This window comes from the organism of the source record quoted next, unplaced genomic scaffold (genome assembly GCF_019419815.1).
Source record: "Pyrus x bretschneideri cultivar Hongxiangsu unplaced genomic scaffold, Pyrus_bretschneideri_v1 Contig31, whole genome shotgun sequence".
Classification (NCBI taxonomy): domain Eukaryota; kingdom Viridiplantae; phylum Streptophyta; class Magnoliopsida; order Rosales; family Rosaceae; genus Pyrus; species Pyrus x bretschneideri.
Genome location: NW_025999624.1, coordinates 4636391 through 4659808, shown reverse-complemented (window position 1 = coordinate 4659808; position 23418 = coordinate 4636391). Strand labels below are relative to the sequence as shown.

Here is a 23418-nt window from a genome sequence, read left to right as displayed (position 1 = left end):
AAATATGCTCATTGTCAGGTAACCCTTTTGGTACATTTAGATTCCAAATGTACCAAAAGATCAAATGAACAAAAAATCACAAATGTACCACAAAACCAAATGTCTCTATCAGATAACCCTTTTGGTACATTTACATTCCAAATGTACCGAGAAATACAAAAAATCAAATCCACTATAAAACTAAATGTGTCCATATTATAGGTAACTAGATGTAACTATATAATCAAACAAATCTTTATTATGTGTTGGGTCTTCTAAATAATAAAATCTGACAATTTTTTTTTTATAAATATTCTACTATATTCACAAAAAAAAAAAAGTAAAATTATAACGAACAATAAAAAAAATGCATAGAGATGGATAATAAATGCATAAACATAGGGATAAGCGGAAAAGAAAAAAAAAACAAAATGTTCAGGAAAAGTTGTGAAAAACTAAAATTCTAAACAAAATAGAATTTATGTGAAAAACTGAAATTAATAACCAAAATTTTAGGAAAATGTTTGATCAAATTTTCAAAAGGAGTGTATGTTTAGTCTAAAAAATTAAAAAACGAGGCACCTATATCAAAACGCCCCTATTTTATAATCATATTTGCTATACTCAATTTTACATGCATGTGGTCCAATATCATAGTGGACAGAGTGTTGGGTTTTTATCCATGCGTCCCGGGTTCGAAACTCTTCATTACCTAAATTATTATAATATTTTCGAATTCTCTCCCCTCTTTTGAATAATAATAATAATAATAATAATAATTAAATACATAAAAAATAAATAAATGAAATTATAAAAATAAAAATAAAAAAACCACCTCAATTCTACCTCCTAAAACTTTGACCAAAAATAATTAAAAAATATTTACATCCTAATATCCTAAGTTCTAGAAAAGGCCTAGTCCAAGTAGTCATTAGTCATGAGTCAAATATGCCCTATAACCTAATTTTGCCTCGTAAAGTTGTAATGTGTCTGCATATCAATATTTGAACCGAACTACTATTGATTATTGGATATATTAAGCATTTAATATTTTCCTGTGATATTGTTTTCGAAGAAAAAACCATCTCTGTCCAATAATCTATAGGAAATTTAACTTCGGCAATTCCACATGCATCCATGTATAGTGAAAACATGAAGTCAATCTGAGTATAATTTTCCTGTGGCAATATTCTGCCAAAATTGCATCCCAGCTGCCAAATTCAAAGGGACCCTTAAAATAAAGATTTCCGTTATGGTCCAAGAAAATGATGACACTTACTGTTAGATCTTAATTCAATGGTGAAAAAGAAAATACAATAATAAAAATTAAACAACCATTTACCATTAAATTCAGATTGAACGTGGTTGATCATAATTTTCTTGAATCATGGAGTCTAGATGAACGGGTCTTCTAAACTAAATTAGTAACGTATAAGGTAGTTTTGTATTTGTTGGTGAAGAAGATAAGGTCGGTATAATATCATATTGTTTGTTTATATATTAAAGAAAGAAAGCAAGAAAGTTCAATGTCTACACGTTCTTTAGAAAATGTCATGCATGATATGACGTGAGAGTTCATCACTCGTTTATGGTTGTTACCTCTACTGATCTCCCAGCTGCTACTCGCGCTACATATTGGCCTTCTAAATCATAAGTGTACCGCATACGTAGGAATGTGCCCCACCTTGCACTCAAATTCGAATTCTCTTAGCTTACAATTAGAACATATAATTGTCCACAGAAAAATGAGTAAAAAAGAATTTAAAAAGTTTTTTGCACGAAAATTACTATCAACGCTCCATAAAAGTCATCGCACTTTTTGAAGCTCAACCTCCGCCTATATTTTTACTGAGGAGTGCATGATAATGATAGCTGCCAAAGAAGTCATTGCACCAGAGCCGAAGTGCTATTTCTCCCTCATATTTTTACTTGGATTTGCATGATAATAACAACTCTTTTTGCATTTAACTACAAGAAACGCAGAAATTTAAAAGACATTTCCTTACATGCAGTCTCATTGAAGTTAGCCCAACAAAACGCTCAACAGATATTTGAACCAGGGAGTGATTTCCGCACTCCCTCCTTTTGTTATAACGATCGGGGTAAACCAATCAAAGGAGAATCAATGGGCATAAACAATGAGATGAGCGCAGAATGGGAAAAGAGGAGTGTGGAAATCATTACCCGTTTGAATACCGTCTCATTAGAAATTAAAGAAGATGAAATTGACCAAGTGTGTATTAAAGAGATGGTAATCACAATAACAATGTATCTAATGATTATTATCGTCATGTATGGCATTTCTGTAATGTAATCTATCTCATGTAAACCAAAAGCAATTACGCATCTCTTGCACTTGGGTTCAAGTGTCGCGGGATTATCAAGTGGAAACCAATCATTAGACCCTACTTCTGCTCTTGCAGCTATAATGGCGTCCTTGATGGCGAAAATGACGGCTGATGCCAAGAAAAATGGTGGCTAACTAACAACTTTAGATGAGTGGATGGCCTTCACATTTGGATGGCCCTATCAATTAGTAAAGGAAACAACAAAAAGGTCAACAGAATGGATCTTAACTAACGCTGGGCGGCCAAGTAAATTCGTTCTCCATAAATACAATTGAAGCCTCAAGTAGTTCGAAGGACATTCACCTACTACAAAACCAAAGCTACTTGATAATGATAGACAAATTAACCCAAGGGCATTCATCGACATCTTGAACCCCACCCATAACACTTGTAGACAAATTGCCTTTCAAAGTAACCTTTAATTGGATAACATGCTTTTCTAAAGTAATCAGCATACCTTCAGAAGTGAAGTGAAACGCTGAATTTGAAGGGGACATCATTTATGGAAGGAATCTTGTAACTTCCAGGCCCAGATGTGTAGAGGCAACAAGGCGAGATCCATTTATGAGCAGGATCGCCCCGCTTTAGTTCTTCTAGAGCTACCCATCCCAAACCTTGTACAAATGCTTCTTCAATCTGCATAAGAAACATAATATCTATTGCAGTTTAATTGAAATAAATCTCCAATTCAACCACCCCATCCCCTATTTCGTAAACAAGACTAAAGAAACAGCAAGTTTGACAGTCTAAAACTAGATCAGGATCCAGGAGTTTGTTAGCATCTGCATTAATTTACATGATTAAAGTAACAGGAGATCACGAATATAATGAATAGTTTACCACATAATATGGAAATGTTCTCTTTCTAGGCAAGTGCTTATACTGTATGAAACGTAGGCCAGATGTCAGACTGATTGTTTCCTCAACTTGTCTCCGTTCCTAGTTTAGCAGCTTAGCATCTCTTGCCAGACTTACGTTGCCGGATATATGGTTATGCTGCCATACTGTGAATCTGGACTACAGTCTGACAAGAAACAATCTCTCTTTCAGTGTAGTATATATGTATGATAGTATGTATCTATGTAAATCTATATTTTTGAAACATTTTGCACCCGTTCTAGCCCTATTTATATCAATTCTTGAGGCCATTTCTGTAGTATAATGTTTCTTTCTAAAAATATTTATTCCTATTGACAAAAAATAAAAATAAAAAAAGCATTCCCCAAGATGGGATTACCAGATGTAATTTCAGAATGCCAAATGCAGCTCTGTTAATGCAAAGCCTGTTGAAAGTTTGCAACATAATATCCTCAAAAATGGGCTTCAAACGTTGTTTACTGACAAATTAAATAACTCAACAATTTAACGTTAATAATAAGAAAAATGGAGGAACGAAAAACTCCTGCCCGACATCAATTGCGGGGTTGAGAGAGTAACCAAGATCCAAGAATATGTTAGCGGCCCTAGTGTGAAAATCTCCAGTCAATGCATCAATTTCAACCTCAGCAAAAGCAGCCCCATAGGTGAAGTAGCTGAATGGGTTCCCTTTACCAGTTGTCCAATTAAAGTCAATGTCCGGTGTAATGTAAAACCCTTGAGCAGAAAGATCTATCAGTTCCACATAGCATGCACTTGCCAGCTGACAATAAATATGAAACATGAAGCCAACATAAGTTTCATACCATTAGAAATTCTCGGTGCAAAATGCTAGCACAAAAGGGTCCACGTGTGGTTTAGGGTTTAGGGTTCAGGGGAGTTATATGTTCCAAGAAGTTTGTGACTGATTAAATACTATAGATCATCCTAAGGTATTAGCAATTAATAAGCCCATGCAACAGAAACTTTATCTTGGAACATTTAAATCTTTCTGACCTTCATTTTCAGTTTATTTTGGAGTATATAATTAATGGCCTATCAGTTTTATCGATTTACTTTAAAACCATTCACAATGTTTTTCTCCTCTTTTTTTCCGTTGGAATTATGATTAACTTCTTTGTTTTGGAACGCTTCTGGTGAGTAACTGCCAAAGCATCCTAGATGCTAGTCATTTACTCCTGAGAGAAAGAAGGCAATGAACTTCTATGAAAGACACGATAACCAAATTATAGCACAGTAATTAGAAACTATGACAGGAAGAGTACCTCGGCAAAAGAACTGAAATTTTGCGGTGAAGCAATAGGCTTCATAAGTGCCTTAATTTTCTCACATGCGTCCAGAACTGCAGCTCCATACATGTCAGAACTCGCAGAAGCTGCTGTTGCCGATGCATTAGGAACCTAGTTTACTAATCCAACAAAATACGAGCATGGAATCATCAGCTTTGTTGGCATCTAGAAGTAATAAAACAACAGATAAAGAATGGGAGTCTAAATCAGTTAATCACACCTGATAATTTGTTAAAATATTTATTTCAAAAGCTATCCTAAGTGCTACAGAGAATTACAGGCTCTAATTTGTAGACACATTCTCGTAAAATTTGCTATTATCAAACGCATTTCACCAGTAACTGCAGAAATAACACTCCAGCAACTTCCCTAATATAACAATGCAATAAACTTGTGGAGAATGTAGAATCCTACACACGGAGTTCTGAGCCTTACTACATATTAATCTATTGGTCCTGGGCCTCTCCGTTCGTTGCAATTGGTTTTGAATTGAATGGTCTAATTCTAAAATAGCTTAAGAATCCCTTAAGGACAATCACTGGTTTCCTAAAGAACCTTAAAACAACAGAAATAGGAACAACCCCTTGCCCGTTAGGCGACAATAAGAGATTTAAAGTGTGCACAGGTTTCTATCCCATATGATATATATAATAAACTGATACATTGATACATCTATTACATTATCTTTAGCTTGGATGAATAAACAAGGTGCAAAGTCTAAACACCGAGCCAAAGTTCCCCCATAAGGAATTAAAACACTGTCAATTACCTTGTCGGTACTTGTCTCTGAAATAAAGACAGAACTGATAGGGATATTGAAGGCAGAAGCAGCGACCTGAGCAACTTTAGTGTGTAAACCTTGCCCCATCTCAACACCTCCATGTGTGACTAAAACAGTTCCATCTGTGTAGACATGAACGAGAGCACCTGCCTAAGAGTCATTTAACGATACCTAATCAGGAATCCAATAGCATGATTGCATAGCATTATAAAAATGAAAATCAATTATAGACAAAAGATAGTAAAAAATCCTTCTGTCAAACCTCTATTTTTCTAACAGTTTATAGCAAGAAAAATCACTTAAATGTGGAACCAAATCACGTTTTATGAAAAATTACCTGGTTCATAAGCTTTAATGCAAAGGCTATGCCAAATTTTGTTGGAACCATGGCAATACCACGCTTCCACCACCGATTTTGAATATTAAATAGGTCAACTTCGTAGCGAGCCTTCGAAAATTCGCAAGATAACTTCAGTTGATTCCACACAGGACCCAATGTGCAGTGTTTAAGTTGTTGACCATAATGCAATATTGATCCTTCACCTTGAAAATTAATTTCCTGAAACAAATGTATATAACAAGCTCAAACTAAAAGTAACGAGGCGCTTATGAACTGAAGGTTCAAATGCAACATAAGGACTACAACATAATAAAATTTCTTTACATACTTTTATCTCCTCTGGGCTTTTTTGTGAGTTCAGCAGCAATCCTCTGAATCCAATTTTCCGCAATAATCATACCTTGAGGACCACCAAATCCATAAAAAGCAGTGTTACTTGTAATGTTAGTGAAGCAAACCCTTCCCACAATCCTCACATTTGGAATCTCATAGACGTTATCTGACTGAAACATAGCACGTTCAAGTATGGGAAGAGACAAATCTAGTGAGTTTCCAGCATTATTATAGATTTCAAGATCTAGTGCCACCACCTTGCCCTCATTTGTAAATCCAACATGTGTAAAAGTATATATGACATCAATAGTTTTTATTTCTACTACATGGGATGTAACTTAACAAAGAAAAAACCGAAATCTAACTAAACGACAATAGCACAATGTGTAAAAACAAAAAGAGGTGTTGCTAACATCAGATTGTAGAACCTATGAGCAGAACATAAATTTGGTCATACAATTATAGTAACAGTAGTAAACCTTGTACTTTCCAAGAAAGCTATGACGTTGGCCAGTTATCATCATGTCTGTATCATGGTCTAATGTAATTTTAACTGGATGATTTAACAGATATGATGGAACAGCGGCTGCAGCAGCAACGACAGCTGACCTGGTCTCCTTGCCACCAAAACCACCACCAATGGGCTTAGTTTTACAAACAACTTTCAACATTGGAAGACCAAGCACATGAACAACGTATTTCTGGTGCTTCTGAGGGGCCTGCACATTGATAATTTCATGTTACATCGCATTTGAAAATCATTGATAATTTCATGTTACATTGCATTTGAAAACTAAGTACAATAATACAGATCTTGGGCATTTGATTGACACTGGTTCTTGAATCTTTGTTTCCAATTATCACATAAATACTTGCAATGCATACAACCAATACTTATGCACAATAGTAACATGAAGACACAGGGGAGGGGAGAGGGAGAGGGAGAGAGATGTTATGCGTGAAGTGATTGGAAAGCCAAGTATGGTGCTGTTCAAACCCCACCAAAGCAAGTGGCCAATAGAAATGTTAAGTAAATCTTTCAAGAGTTGGGAGGTGGTTAAGGTGGCTAAGTGCAAGGCTCTTCCACCAGGGTAGGCAACTAAAAGCTGAATCACACTAGCATCAGTCCTAGCCCCGATGAACATGATGCAATTTCAGCAATAGTCTCTGCAATGTGACAAATCAAGTCATCTTCAAGGTATTGACTAATAGGTTGAAAGGTGTATTAGTGGTAGGTTAACCTCAATGCACATGTGTGCCAGTTTGGAAATAGCAGATGATTTGACGATAGTCCATGAGCTTCTACATGTGATGAAAGGGAGGAATGGTTCTTAAATGTCTAGAAGTAGATGAACTGTATTGTATGTCTTTTTTCAGATGACTCCGTCAATGCTAGGGTGGATATTGTAGAGTTTCAAGATTGGGCTGGGTGAAGATATAGGCAAGGTGATGGCTCCATATTGGTGGGGGGTTCAAGTTTACCAAGAAAAAGTTGCATGGGCCAACTAGAGATGCGAGGGTAAGGTGACAGCAGATAGGGAGCTGGGTTTCAGGGAGCTATCCTGCTTTAATTCTGTATTAATTGCCCAGCCTGGACAGAGCGTCACAAAAACCCCAAACTCCCACTACATAGGCTGCTTAAAAGAAAATACTTCCCTGAGTGGTACCTCTTAATGGCTGGCTTCTGTACAAGGCCCCATGAGGTACCATAGTTTATCAGAATGAAGGAAGAGTCCTACAGGCAGGGCTTCATGGTTATGCAAATTACATAGGTCGGGTCAGTTGCTATCACAAAGGGAAGAGGATATCCAGCATGGAGCTGACTCAATTGATCCACTCACTTGATGCTCTGTAGTATTCAATGGAAGACGAGGCTTACAAATCAATGCTTTGCAACTATGAAGATCAAGTGATTTTTTAAGCGCCCTTGAGTAAAACAGGAGAGTTTTCTTAAGAAACAAAAAGTTATCAAAAAAGGAAAATGGTACAACTTAAGACTGGCACTCCTGCCATATCTGAACTGGTTGAAGAAGCAATTCTTTCAACGTTTCTAACATACCTGAGTGGATGAGACCATATGAACTTCATTGCCACCATCCATTGTCCATACCACACTGCTATTTGGCTCCAAATAGAAGTGCTCCTGTCCGCCTATTCGAACTTCCCCCTCTATGACGTTGTCACATTGACTTGATTGAAAGCAGAGGTCCACATCCTCTTTCCTTAAACACCTCTCCGTATCAGGATGGAAACTTTTGGCTTTGATGGCATCCTGTATTGATACAATGGCTGGGAGCTCTTCATACTCAACATGAACCTTCCTTGCTGCTAATTTTGCATTTTCATGTGTATCAGCAACTACCACTCCTATAACCTGCATAAAATGTTGAAAAACACCATAGATAAGTCATAAAAGAGGATAACAGCGTACACGCAAGAAAAAATCCCACACAGCTTTCAATTCATGTAGAGAGAGAGATTAATCGTTTAACCATCATACCGGACTGAAAAATTCCGAAGCAAATAGTTCCTCGTCTTCAATAAGTGGTCCAATGTTATTATCAGCTGGAACGTCCTTTGCTAAATATAAGCCTGCAAACCCAGATGATAACTATGCTCCAGAATCATCGATTGAAAGTATACGAGCATGAGGCTCTCTGCTGAGTATTAAAGCAGCGTGTAAACCATTAGGAGACAATGGTGTGTCATCGGCATATTCTGCCTCTCCTGTAACCTGGTAGAAATTATCATATCAATACAAACACCATACTGCTACTCTCTACAAACAAAAATTCATGTACTGTACAAAAAATTATACCGATTTCCAAATGAAAAGGACCTTCACGCCATTTAATATCACAATAGCAATACATAAAATAATTATGCCGTCCAGCTCTCAAATGGTAATTACAAATTTTGGTAGTATAGGCTCCAAACATTACAAATTTGAACAATTGGTATATCAGTAAAATAAAAACAGTTTGCCAATATATCCAAGAACATGCCTGAAGTCTTGCTGATAAATGAACCTCGGGAGACCCAACAGCTGTCCCACGTTTTATAACTTCGTAGTCTTGAGATCCTATAACCGGTGGCCGGTGAAATGATTGTACAGCAGAAAGATGAGATAACGGTACACTTTCTTTAATGCATTGTTTCCCTTCCATTTGATGAGAAACCGAAAAAAAAAATTTGAAGAAACAGCTAACGCTCAAAGATTTACGAAACTCCACCATCCCACCAGGAGCGTCATCCTTGAGCAATACATCTTTTTGCAGGACTTTCAAGGCACCCTGCAACATCTCCTGGTTCCAACTCTTTCCAATGAGAAAATCTTTTGTTCTTGTTGCAGCAAGAGAGACTGGAGCAACTCCACCATAAACAATGGATACATCAGACACAACCCAGCCACCTCTGTCCTCAAGATGAACACAAATCCCAGCATTCACAATTGCAATATCATCGTCCCTTCTGTGAGCTTGCTTATACTCTTTCACATACTCGAAAGACCTAGTCCAAGTTAAAAATACAGAGAGTAAAATTTCACCACTTGCCAGATCCACCTTTCGGTAACCCAGGCAAAAGTTTTCTGCCAGCATCGTTCTAATATTCCCCTTGGAATCAATTATCTGAAATTTCGCTCTAGAGGCCATCCAAAGAGGGTTCAAGTCTGATATTTCCACCAACACACGCAACATTTCTTATTTTCACCCCAGCAAACCATTTTAATTGTTCAACGAAGGCCTTACAAGCAAAAGTTTCATGAGCTGCGCATTCTTTTATGGCCATTCTTGAAACTTTAAGTAGTTCAGAAAGTCTTACTGCTGAACCTATCTCTATGCCATCATCCTTCACAGTCAATTTACTGAGTTCAGGTACATGCGTAACGGAAATCAAAACCTGATATTGAAGTTTCTTCAACCTCGTTTCAATTCCCACCTCGGTATTGCCTACCAATAATTTTGCATCTGGATATTTTCCTTCAATTCTAGCACCTGTTTAAACCTCAAGGGTCGGAACCACTTTAATCCACTAAAACCAGTCAAACTTAAATAAGTCGATTTTCTCAATAATAGCTCAGGATGAAAAATAAACTCCTTGTCTGTGTATGTGCTTCCATCAATTTCACTGTACAAGACAGGTGCATACCTCTCATCATGAGTACCACTTTCATGAGTGGTGCATGAACTTTCACTTTTCAATCCACATGAACAGGGCTTTCCAGTCGAAGGGCAAACAAACTCACCTCCTTCAGAGCTTAGTGAAGATGTATTAATGTATGGTGTATCATTCGTTTTGGCAAAGACATGAAAAGCATCAACAATTGGTCTGTAACCTGTGCATCTACCCAAATTTCCTGCTAGACTTTCTTCAGTCTCCCCCTCACTAGGGGGTTTCTGACTTGACCTTAACAAGACGTACATGGACATAATAAAACCGGGGGTGCAAAATCCACATTGTGAACCATGAGATCGTGCCAACGATTCCTAGTTAACATGAAAGAAAATAGTCATAGGTTAGCATCTCAATAAGGCAGGTTACGAACTTAAGAAGCACGTAATATGACTAAACATTCCATTAAAGGAGATTCCATACTCCAGACTCCCCCGTTCAGGACCCTCCCCAATCTCAGAAAAGCAATTCAGTATAATACAAGTTGTCGGATAAAACATATGGTATTTCTCCGATTGTGATATCCTCTGTTTCGCCCAAGAAAGAGTGACTAAATCAGAAAAAATCTGGTGCATGAAATGGTCAATCAACTTATCTGTCCTAAAACCTCTTCCGAGAACTGCACTTCTTCCATAACAACTAATTGAGTTCAATTCGAGTTGCATTAGTCGTAATTATCCATAGGGTCTGACATTGGTTTTAACTTTCTTCTTTTATTCAATACCTTTACAGAAACCGCGCCCGCATCAGTCGATGCAGTGGTATTGATACCTCTAACGTTGAGGTGGTTTCTAGGTTTTTTTTTTTCCGTTCTATCAAATTTTCCTAAGTGTATGAGACTCCAACTTTACAACTTTTGACTCCGTAGACAACAAATCAGGTGCCGAGATGCTTAATCCTCTTCGCAATTTAATTAAATAGAGGAAAACCTTGGGTGCTCCTCAAGGCGCCCCTTGATTTCACGTTGCAGATCATTGGTACACAGAGAAAGCCTTTCTCTACCTAAACAAGAGATCCTACCAGCTACCGTGGTAATATTAAGTAATGACGGATACAGGGAAGGGAAAAAAAAAGAAAAAAAAGGCAGCATATATTACTTGAATTGGGTGCAAGCCCTTTTTGTGGCTCCCTAGTCCTTCCACTGTAATTACGTGCATCCCTTCTACAGACTACAAAGGAGCCAAGCATGCATTGACAGCATAGTGGCTGCATAAAAAAATTTACACGGAAAAACAAAATAATTTCAGTTTGATACAAATTTATGCGTGTGCACTTATATTCAAGAGCACGATAGACTCACAAACTTTTCTTCAGTTCTTTGTTGTAATGAGAAACCATAACAGTGCAAGCACCACATCCAAGCTTTGTCCCCGTCAAACCTACATCTTTTTTGCCGCAAAGGAAATAGACATTCTAATTAAGATTTTAATACAACATATGAACCCAAAGTGCGCATCACTTACATTAAAGCGACTGTACAAGAAGATGGACAACAAAATCTGGAAGAACACAGCATCTTCCAACAAAATCTCAACGGCCCTTGGGTTGACATCTACATTAAGGGACTTCAAAACGCATCTTCTACACGTGACAAACACATGTCTACGACGCGCCTTGAAGTGGGGGCATTTGTAGACATCAAAATTTCGGTGAAATGAATGTTGACCAATAATTAAAATTTCAACTCTCACGTGTCACATAAATTTTACATGTAGCGTGTGACTCAACGAAAAATTGAAATAAATTGGAAAAGTCATCAAATAGGACACGTGTCAATACCTGGTAGAAATGATTTATTTCATCTGATTATTTAAATCCAAAAATCAAGTTTTGGAATTCTATAAATAGGAAGCCAAGGCATTCATTTTGAGGGAAGAAAAGAAAGAAAAGAGAAATTTACATTACACCAAAAACCTTGAAGCCTTGAAACTCTAAAGCTCTCAAGCAAATCCCGAAGGATCAAGAAAGCACTCTTCGTTCTTCGTCAAATCCTCCTTCAAGATCAAGCCCCAACGGCCCTTGAAGAACTCCCACCAACTCAAGATCAAGCCCCGACGGCCCCTTGAAGAAAGTGTTCATCATTCATCATCCGTTCATCCTAAGATCAAGCTCCAACGGCCCTTTGGATCAACAACCTCAACAAACTCATACACCCATTCTTCATGATCAAGCCCAACGCCCCTTGAAGATCCATTCATCAACTGTTCATCCTTAGATCAAGCCCCGACGGCCCTTTGGATCAACAACTCATCCACAAACCTACACCCTACGAAGATAGAATCAGAGGACCAAATTACAAAGAGATTGTAACCCCAAAATCATTAATACAAAAATATATTTTGTACACGTATTCTTGTTTCTTGTTTCAGGAATTTTTCGTGTTTACAAATTTGGCACGCCCAATGGGACATCTTTACCTCTCATCTCTATCCTCAAATCATCGAAAAACGCAAATGGCATCAAGAAAGGATCAAGCTGTTCTTGCAATCAAAGCAAAGAACAAGAACATCATCGCCGCAAGTGGTGATATTTCGGGCATCATAACCCGAAGTAAGGCAAGAGATCTTTTTGCCGCGGCTTCCGCCCCTGCATTAACTCTGTCAAAGGAACAAGAGCACCTGAGGCACGAGCCTGTGATCACCCTAGCCTCGCTAAAGGCATCAAAAGGGGAGAGCCCGAGGAAATACTCAGAGTCCCTACTCTCCGACGCTGATTCGAGCGGCAGTACAACCATGCAAGTCATGACCACTGGAGCAACTTCAATCGAGGAGCAGCTAGCTCAGATGAATGAAGCAATTGCAAAGCTCACACGGACTGTGGAAGAGAAGGACTTGCAGATTGCTGCACTCGTCAACCAACTAGATGCGCGGCCCGACGTGAAAGTCGACCCAAATGTTAACCTAGTAAAGAAAGAAGTCAACGAAGAAGAGGAGCCTCCAGCAGAGAAAGTCGAAGAGAAGCTGAAACTAGACCAAGCAACGGCGTCCATGGGATCTCTCTCTATCCAGCAACTACAGGAGATGATTGCAAGCACTATCAAGACACAGTACGAAGGAAGCTCGCATGACTCCGTACTGTACTCAAAGCCTTACTCCAAGAAGATTGATGCTTTGAAGATGCCAAGGGGTTATCAGCCCCTAAAATTCATGCAGTTCGATGGAAAAGGCAACCCGAAGCAACATGTCGCCCATTTCATTGAAACTTGCAACAATGTTGGGACAGAGGGAGACTACCTCGTCAAACAGTTCGTGCGTTCGCTGAAAAGTAACGCTTTTGACTGGTACACTGACCTCGAACCTGAGTCTATCAACAGTTGAGACCAGCTAGAAAGGGAATTCCTCAACCGTTTCTACAGCACTCGTCGTACTGTAAGCATGCTAGAGCTGACCAGTACGAAACAGTGGAGAGATGAACCTGTCGTCGACTACATAAATAGATGGCGCTCCTTAAGTCTGGATTGCAAAGATCGGCTTTCTGAAACCTCTGCCATTGAGATGTGTGTTCAAGGCATGCACTGGGGGTTACATTACATCCTCCAAGGCATAAAACCAAGAACATTCGAAGAACTAGCAACTCGTTCCCACGACATGGAGCTGAGTATCGCTAATCACGGGAAAAAGGAGCTGATTACTAACTTCAATAAGGATAAAGTATTCACCCCAAATGTAGACAAGACCGGGAAAAAGCCCGCTAAGGAAGCTTTCACCGTCAACACTACCCCCATCAAGACCTCCTCAGCGCCCATTAAGACCTCCTCAGCGCCCATCAAGATCTCCTCCAAGAAGAAAGCGAAGGAGATAAAGACAAGTGAGCCTCCTCGCACCCAAGATAGATACAAGAGCACCTTGAGAGAGTTGGAACAGAAAACGTACCCGTTTCCTGACTCTGACATGGCTGCCATGTTAGATGACTTGCTGGAAAAAAAGGTGATTGAGCTACGCGAATGCAAGCGTCCTGAAGAAATGAATCACACAAACGATCCTAGGTACTGCAAGTACCATCGTATTGTGAGCCATCCTGTTGGCAAGTGCTTCGTTCTTAAAGAACTCATCATGAAGCTAGCACAACAAGGGCAAATTGAGCTCGATCTTGAGGACACGGCCACAACACATACCACTACAATTGCGTTTGGATCGTTTAATCCTGTGCCTCTCCAAACGACACCTGACCGTTCCCGTGAATGCTCAAGTTGCACGACACCCCCTACACAACCATCACTGGAGAGAAGCGACCAAGACGCACATGCTGATGATGAAGAAGGATGGATATTGGTAACCTACAAAAAGACAAGGAAACCAAGACCACGAGTCATACAACCAAATGTGGAACAAAGAAGAAATCACCACGGCCGCAACAATGCGAAGCCTAAAAGAAACATAAAGCATAATAAAACAACATATGCTAGGGTATGGAGCAGGAGCCATGCATTCCCGTTTCCTTGCGTGAGTACTTCCCGAATGACTTTTTCCAACAGTGCACTACCATGGCCTGTCACATGGTTGAAGTAGAAATAGAAGAGCCCTCAAAAGGCAAAGCTATCGCCACTGAGGTAGAAAAGACCCTCACACCTGAAGAAGGTCTGCCAACACACTTTAGCATCGAGGAAGCGCTACCATTGCCAAAAAAGATACGAAGAGCACTAGCAGCAGTCCTGGCAGGTCCCGGCGACCACGAAGTGCGAGAAAGTAACGACGAAGGCTCGAGGCTTCAGCCACATGTTGTGCCATCCATGACGTAATTAACTTCACTGACGAAGACCTACTGCTGGGATCAAAGCCTCACAACCGTCCTCTCTTCGTCTCAGGGTACGTAAAGGAATACAAAGTCAACCGCATGCTTGTGGATGGTGGGTCGGCCATAAACATGATGCCAAAATCAACAATGACCATAATCGGCATCAAGGTGAATGAACTGTCCCTGAGCCGTCTGCTGATCCAGGGTTTTAACCAAGGAGGACAAAGGGCGATGGGCATGATCCGAGTAGAGATGACCATTGGTGAGCTCAAATCAAGCACGATATTCCATGTGATTGATGCAAGAACTTCCTACAGCTTGCTCTTAGGAAGACCTTGGATCCACGCAAATGGGGTAGTGCCGTCCACCCTTCACCAATGCCTAAAATTTTACCGAGAAGGGGTGAAGGTGATCCAAGGTGATACCAAGCCATTCACCGAAGCCGAATCACACTTTGCAGACGCCAAGTTCTACATGGATGAAGACATGGTAGCCGAAGCCCTTCCGGAAGATATCAGATCCACGGGCAAAGCAGCACCTACAAAGCAGGAGTGGCAAGTCATGCCTAAAAAGCAAAAAGAGCAAACTGTGCCATCTTCAAGCAAAGACGATGACGAGTTTGCTAAACCTGCAACAACCAAAGGGAGTAGGATGCCGTCAGAAGGACCGAACGCACCCATATTTCGATATATCCCAATGTTAAGAAGAAAGAATGGTTAATCTCCATTCGAAACTGGAACAAGAAAAGTCGACACACAGTGGCACGCGGATAATGTGAAGTTGCTCAAGACAAATGCAGTTTTACCTTTGACACAGCTAGGGGGTGCTAAGGTCGCAAGACTACCACAAGGCTTCATAAAAGCTCTACCAAAGAAGGTGGAATCAAACTTTCTTCCAACCAAAAGGACCGAGGAAGGTTTCGACCCTAACGCCTACAAACTCATGTCAAAGGCCGGGTACGACTTCGCTTCTTCTGCGATGGCTGGAAAGAAGGTTTCAAACACTGTCAATGACGAAGAACGTAACCTCACCAAAACTCAAAAGAAGTTGAAGGAGCATGGTTACGGAGTTGACAACAACAAAGCCGGACTTGGTTTCACACCAAATGCACCTGTGATGATTTCAAACAAAGCGAAAAACACTAGCGCTCAACACATCAGCGTGAGCATTGAACAAGACCAAGAAGAGCTTAAACCCTCCCCTCGGATGTCGGTCTTCGATAGGATGAGCCATTCAAGCTCCAGAACTTCAGTGCTTAATCGCATTGGTTGTCAAGACCGAACCCCTGTCTTCAAGAGGCTTAACGCGCCAACATCCCAAAGCTCTGTTTTTGAAAGGTTGTTAAAGCTTAAGAAACAAAGCAACACAGTTATCTCTCCTCTGCAACGATCAGCTTCAGAAAAATTTGAAGATAATGAAAAGCCTTTTGGAAAGAAGAAGACAACACCAAAGGAAGAAAAGCTCGATGGGTTAGGAGAAAAAGACGACGTTCGAAGCTTGATTCCTTCAAGGATGAAGCGCCAAGCAATCCTAGAGGTCGGCACAAAGGGACCACTGAAAGTAAGAAGGCGTACTATCATCCACACCAGACAATCCTTATGCCAACAAGCTCGAGAAGACAGCACTGAAGAGGAGGTCCAAGATGTTTTCCATATCACAGTTCAAGAAAGAAAAGAAGACGAAATCCCCGAGGAAGATGTCACTGCTGCACCACCACAGCTCGAAGATGGGGGGCAAGCCACAGTCGATGATCTCAAGGAACTCAACTTAGGTACAAGCAAGGAACCAAAGCCTATCTTCGTAAGTGCATTATTAAGTACAAATGAGATAGAGGAGTATTATCAGCTGTTGTTAGAGTACAAAGACGTCTTTGCCTGGACCTACAAAGAAATGCCCGGCTTGGACCCTATCATCGCTGTTCATCATCTTGCGGTCAGGCCTGGAACACGACCGATAAAGCAAACTCAAAGACGCTATCGATCTGAGCTTATCCCACAAATCGAGGTCGAGATCGACAAGCTAATCGAAGCAGGCTTTATTCGAGAAGTGCAATACCCCAAGTGGATCTCCAACATCGTCATTGTCCTTAAGAAATCAGGACAAATACGTGTTTGCGTAGACTTCCGGGACCTCAACGATGCTTGCCCAAAGGATGACTTCCCCTTGCCAATCATTGAAATCATGGTGGATGCAACCACTGGCCATGAGGCATTATCATTCATGGATGGCTCTTCTGGGTACAATCAAATTCGCATGGCCCTCGAAGACGAGGAGCTAACAGCCTTTCGTACTCCAAAAGGTATCTATTGCTACAAGGTGATGTCCTTTGGTCTGAAGAACGCTGGAGCTACGTATCAACGCGCAATGCAAAAAATCTTCAATGACATGCTACACAAGAACGTAGAATGTTACGTAGATGATGTTGTGGTTAAGACGAAGAAAAGATCAGACCACTTGAAGGATCTGCGAATAGTGTTCGAAAGGCTGCGAAAATACAACCTCAAGATGAACCCGTTAAAGTGTGCGTTTGGCGTCACCTCTGGAAAATTCCTCGGCTTCATCGTCAAGCACCGTGGTATTGAAGTAGACCAATCAAAGATCAAGGTCATTCAAAGCATGCCCGAGCCAAGAAACCTGCATGAGCTGAAAAGTCTACAAGGACGGCTAGCTTTCATCAGACGCTTCATCTCCAACCTCGCAGGGCGTTGTCAACCGTTTAGTCGCCTTATGAAGAAAGATGTTCCATTCGTATGGGACAAAGCATGCCATAATGCTTTCGAAAGCATAAAAAAATATTTGTTGAGTCCACCTGTCCTGGGGCACCTGTGCCCGGGAAACCGCTCATATTGTATATTGCTGCTCAGGAAAGTTCAATCGGAGCACTCTTGGCGCAAGAGAATGAATCCCAAAAAGAAGGAGCACTTTACTACCTCAGTCGAACTCTCACCAGCGCTGAGTTGAACTATTCCCCAATAGAAAAGATGTGCCTCGCTTTGGTGTTTGCCATTCAGAAACTCAGACATTACATGCATGCTTACACCATCCACTTGGTTGCTAAAGCCGACCCTGTCAAATACGTTATGTCTAAGCCAGTCTTGACGGGGCGACTCACTAAATGGGCTTTGCTTCTTAATCAATATGAGATCATCTACGTCTCAGCTAAAGCCGTCAAGGGACAAGCGCTAGCAGACTTCCTTGCCGATCATCCAATCCAGGCTGATTGGAAAATCTCAGACGACTTGCCTGACGAAGAGGTATTCTACATCGATATTTTCCCGACATGGACGATGTTCTTCGATGGATCCGCACGAGCAGACGGAGCGGGGGCAGGAGTAGTATTCATGACGCCACAAAGGCAAATACTACCTTACTCCTTCCAACTGAATCAGCTATGCTCCAACAATGTTGCTGAGTACCAAGCATTGATAATCAGGCTCCAAATGGCGATCAACATGGAAATCACAGCTCTTGAGGTGTATGGCGATTCCAAGCTCATAATCAATCAACTCTTAATTGAATATGAGGTGAGGAAAGATGATCTCGTCCCATACTTCCGGCTAGCGACCCAACTGCTACAAAAGTTCGAAGCTGTGACACTAGAATATGTGCCAAGAAAGGAAAATCAAATGGCAGACGCTCTCGCCAATCTAGCCTCGAGTATGACACTAGGAAAAGATGAAGTTGCAGACGTGCCAGTTTGCCAAAGATGGGTGATTCCGCTTGTTAATGAAATGTCACTAGATGATACAAATGTCATCTCAGTACTTCTAGTCGATGCTGAAGAGTGGAGACAGCCGCTGATCGACTACTTAGAGCACGGAAAGCTTCCAGATGATCTTAAACACCGTTCCGAAATACGTCGACGAGCACCTCGCTTCCTTTACTACAAAGGAACACTCTACCGACGCTCTTTTGAAGGAGTGCTCCTGAGATGCCTAGGTGAGGAAGAAGTTAATCAAGCCATGGAAGAAGCACATTCAGGTGTGTGTGGGGCACATCAGTCTGGACCAAAGCTACATTTCCTGCTTAAAAGAATGGGTTACTACTGGCCGAGCATGGTGAAGGACTGCCTGGAACACGCCAAAAGGTGCCAAGCCTGCCAATTCCACGCCAACTTCATACATCAACCGCCTGAACCATTACACCCTACAGTTGCTTCATGGCCGTTCGACGCATGGGGATTGGACGTTGTAGGACCAATTACGCCAAAGTCATCTGCAATGGAAGCTTACATCCTAGCTGCAACAGATTACTTCTCCAAGTGGGCTGAAGCCATACCTTTAAGGGAAGTAAAAAAGGAAACTGTTATTCGTTTCATCAAGGAGCATATCATCCACCGATATGGGGTGCCTCGCTACATTATCACTGACAACGGAAAGCAGTTCTCCAACCGACTTGTGGACGAGCTTTGCGACAAATACAAGTTCAAGCAGCACAAGTCTTCCATGTATCATGCTCCGGCCAACGGCCTCGCAGAAGCATTCAACAAGATGCTGTGCAACCTCCTGAAAAAGGTAATCGGCCGAACAAAGAGAGACTGGCATGAAAGAATAAGTGAAGCACTTTGGGCATATAGGACTACACATAGGATTCCTACCCGAGCTACACCTTATTCTCTCGTATATGGCGTAGAAGCTGTTCTACTGCTCGAAAGTCAAATCCCCTCACTAAGGATGGTTATACAAGAAGGCTTGACTGATGAAGAAAATGCAAAGTTGCGCCTTCAGGAGTTGGAAGCGCTGGATGAGAGAAGGCTCGAAGCTCAACAACACTTGGAATGCTACCAAGCACGGTTATCCAAGGCATTCAACAAGAAAATCCACCCAAGGTCTTTCCAAGCCGGAGATCTCGTGCTGGCATTGCGTAGGCCTATCATTACAACTCATAAGACAAAAAGCAAGTTCACATCAAAGTGGGATGGACCCTACGTAATACAAGAGATCTACACCAATGGCGCCTACTTAATCATGGCAGAAGACGGATTGAAGATCGGCCACATCAACAACAGATTTTTGAAGCGCTACTACCCCTAAAGCAAACGCACCACGCTCCTGGCCCGCAAGAGCATAAACTGTGTACGGTAAAATCATCATCAAAACCATCACTCATTTGAACTACGTCATGACTTGATCCCTCCTCAACCAAGGGTACGTAGGCAACTTGAAACTTCAAAACTTCAAGTACAGTCACATCACCAACAAAAACACAAACACTTTGAAGAAAAAAAAAAGCGAATTCAAACTATGAATACTTTATTTCTTTAAAGGAATGATTTGGTTACAAAGCCGTATTACAAGGGTGAGCATCACACCAACATCACCACCGAGGAAAGTTGTGACCAAAAGGCACTACACAGCACAAACTCGCTGCAGTCTTTTGCACAACCACACACGATAAAAGTGACACTTTGGAACAAGCTTCAAGTAGCAGTGGTAAAGAGCCCACGACAAGCAGTAAGGTCAATGTGCACAACAAAGTCACCGCCGAGGGAAAACCGTGACCAAAAGGCACTACACAGCGAAATCCCGCTGCAGTTTTTTGCACAGCACCACATGGTAAAAAGTGGCGCACTGCAACAAGCACCAGGCAAAGAGTACAGTTGCACCCACATCCTGCTCACTCTGTCACCAATTCCAAATTCACAAGAAGCTGCCACCAATTGTGAACATGGGTAATCCGTCAAAAGACAGCAAGGAAATCTATGAATGCAGTAAGTACCTGTAAAAAATAAAAAAATAAAAAATAAAAAAGGATTTTATTACAAAGGCAACTATTTCTTTGTACAAAAAAATTATTATTACAGTTTGTTATTAAAAAAAATTTTTAAAAAAAATATATATATATATATATTTTAAAAAAAAATAATAATAAAAAAATAAAAAATTTCGATAAAAAAAAGGGCTGGCCCCAAAACTTTTTATTCCTCTTCCCAAAGCTAACGAGCCCAGCTACAAATTCGGGCCCAACTCTCAAAGCCCATCCTCACTCGGCTCCAAGCCTTCATCTCTGTTTGTCTCTCTTAAATTTCCCGATCCAATTTCGAGTTTGGAAAATCAGTCACGAGAAATACATCCCGACAGGCAACCTAGCCGTACGGAGTCGGAGATCCTAAGAGTGGATGGTCCGCCGGCGTTTCGAATCTCCGACGCTGTCTTCTCCCCAAAATCCAAAAACCCCTCAGCTAAATCATCGATACGCGTCATGTTCTTCTCCATCCAATCTCCGCCGATGGATCGCCGCAATTCAATTCCGATATTTATCCTACTCGTAGCACTGATCGTCGGTTTTCTCACCTGAAACGCCGACTTTTCGGATCTTACCGACTTCCAGATTGTCGGTCCGCCTCGGAGCTATGATGGCGCCGTTTTGAACTCGGTCAGCAGCAGCCAGTTGGAGCTTCCGGTCTTTTACCAGACTAGAGACAGCGACGTTTTGAACTGGGAGAACGGGGAAAGCAGGGCATTGTAGCCGTTGGGGTTGTAGCAGAAGGAGCTCGAAGTCGTCTCTCGCTCTCCAAGCAGAAGACTTCACTCCCATACGGAGGATGAACCTAGAACTGCATTAGTTGCTCTACTGGATGGAACAATACAATTAGTGGATAGAAATTCGATGGGAGTTAGATGGGCGTTTGATTCGGGGCGGATCTTACCATAGTGCATATGGCACAAATATTTTAGTTTGGTTATTCAAACAAAACAAAAACATTAAAATAAAAAAAAAATAAAAAAATAAAAAAGATGCGGAGATGTGTAGAATGAACACAATTTTACAAACTATCGTATGTGCATAACAACTTGAATCAAAATTTTCAAAAGAGTCAATCAAGAGCCTTTCATAAACCTATTTCAGCATCGTTTTGTAAGAATGTTGAGCAATATGATATTGCGAAGTTTCCATCTTTCTCAACTTAGATCCAGAAACAATAAAGAAGGCACGTATGACTATTGCAAGGAAGATTGCGATCATACAAGTAGCCATATACTCGACAACAGTTTCGCACAAGCCTGAATTTGGTCGTGCAATATAATTTTCTAAAAGATAAGCATGACATATCAATATGCGATGTTGCTGCAATAGCGGAACATAATGTACATGTAAAGACCAAACAAATATAAAACTAATTTATATTACTTACAATGTTTCATGAAGTTTTCTGAATTAGCGTGGTAGTTGTTTTATTGCTTTTGTTCATTCCTTAATCACGATGAAAATGGTTGATAGGAGCATATTTAGGCGACTTACTTAGCTTGTTTTCGTGCATTTATGTTGTTAATTCATAGTTGTTTTAGTAGTTTAAGCTATTTTCGTTTGTTTTTAGGTCCTCATGGCAAAGGGAGCAAGAAAGTGCATTTTGAGGCTATTTGGAGCATTTTTGGGCATGGATTGGATAGCTTAATCATGGAGCAAAGAGGATGGACGAAATTGAAGCCTTGTATGCTCTTTGCGACATAAAACAAAGGGCCTAGCCCAATCAAACAAATCCTTTGAGCCATGGAAAACCTCTAGCTCAATCAAACAATCCATCAAAGCCATGCAAAACCACCAACACATGCACTCACATGCATTCACATGCATTTCAAGCACCAAACATTCTCCCTTGCCGTGCACTTCCCTTTCATTTCAGCATTTCCCCTTTGCATTTCCACCTTCCCACATGCAACTCTTCATCATTTCACCACATTCTCCCTTTTTAATCCACATGCATTCATCACCAACCAACCTAGTTGTCACTCACATGCATTCCCTTCAATAAATTAGCCAACACATGCATTTCCAACACAAAACACCTTCCTTGCCATGCACTCCCTAACATTTCCAGCTTTTCTTCATCATTATTCCCCCTAATCCACATGCTTTCCCAACAATATAATTGAGCCAACACATGCACCCATCACCCAACACTTCCCCTTGCCGTGACCTTCACTCACATTTCCAGATTTCCACAACTTTTCCTAGCTATTTTGCACATGCATTCCCTTAATTATTTCAACCCACATGCACCCATAATCATTCACACCTTGCAGCCACATGCACATTCACCCCTTTCTCTCCCTATAAAAACCACACACACTTCATTCAATTGCATTCATTCACTCCCCACTCCATTCCATTGTACATACCACAACACAAACACCAATTCCCTCCTTGTTGCCGTGAGTTCCCTTATAATCCAAACACCATCCTTCCATTTCCACCACTCCCCAAACCATTCACACCATCAAACTAATCCTTAGACCTTGTGCCACAATAAAGAGGAAGAGAAGAGGGCCTAAACGTTCATACAATTCAAGTTTGAGTTGTTGGAATGTTTAGGTGTTTCTTTGATTTCAATGTTTAATTTCAATTCTCTTTGTTTTGTACGTATGAGGAACTAAACCCCCCTTAGCTAGGGGGTGATTCGAAATACATGTTTATGCTTGCAATATGATTTGATTATCTTTGGTTGGAATTTCATGAGTTGTGGATTCAATTTGTTTAACTATTTGATTGATAACCTATTTATGTATGTTTATTGAGAGTGCACACTTAATTTTCATGCATGAATATGACGCTAGAATATAAGTG

At 40.7% G+C, this 23418-nt stretch overlaps 1 pseudogene; it reads right to left on the bottom strand.

Moving 5' to 3' along the window:
• Positions 1–1824: 1824 nt before the first annotated feature.
• LOC125468104 lies at positions 1825–21512 on the bottom strand (annotated as a pseudogene).
• Between the last annotated feature and the right edge of the window lie 1906 nt (positions 21513–23418).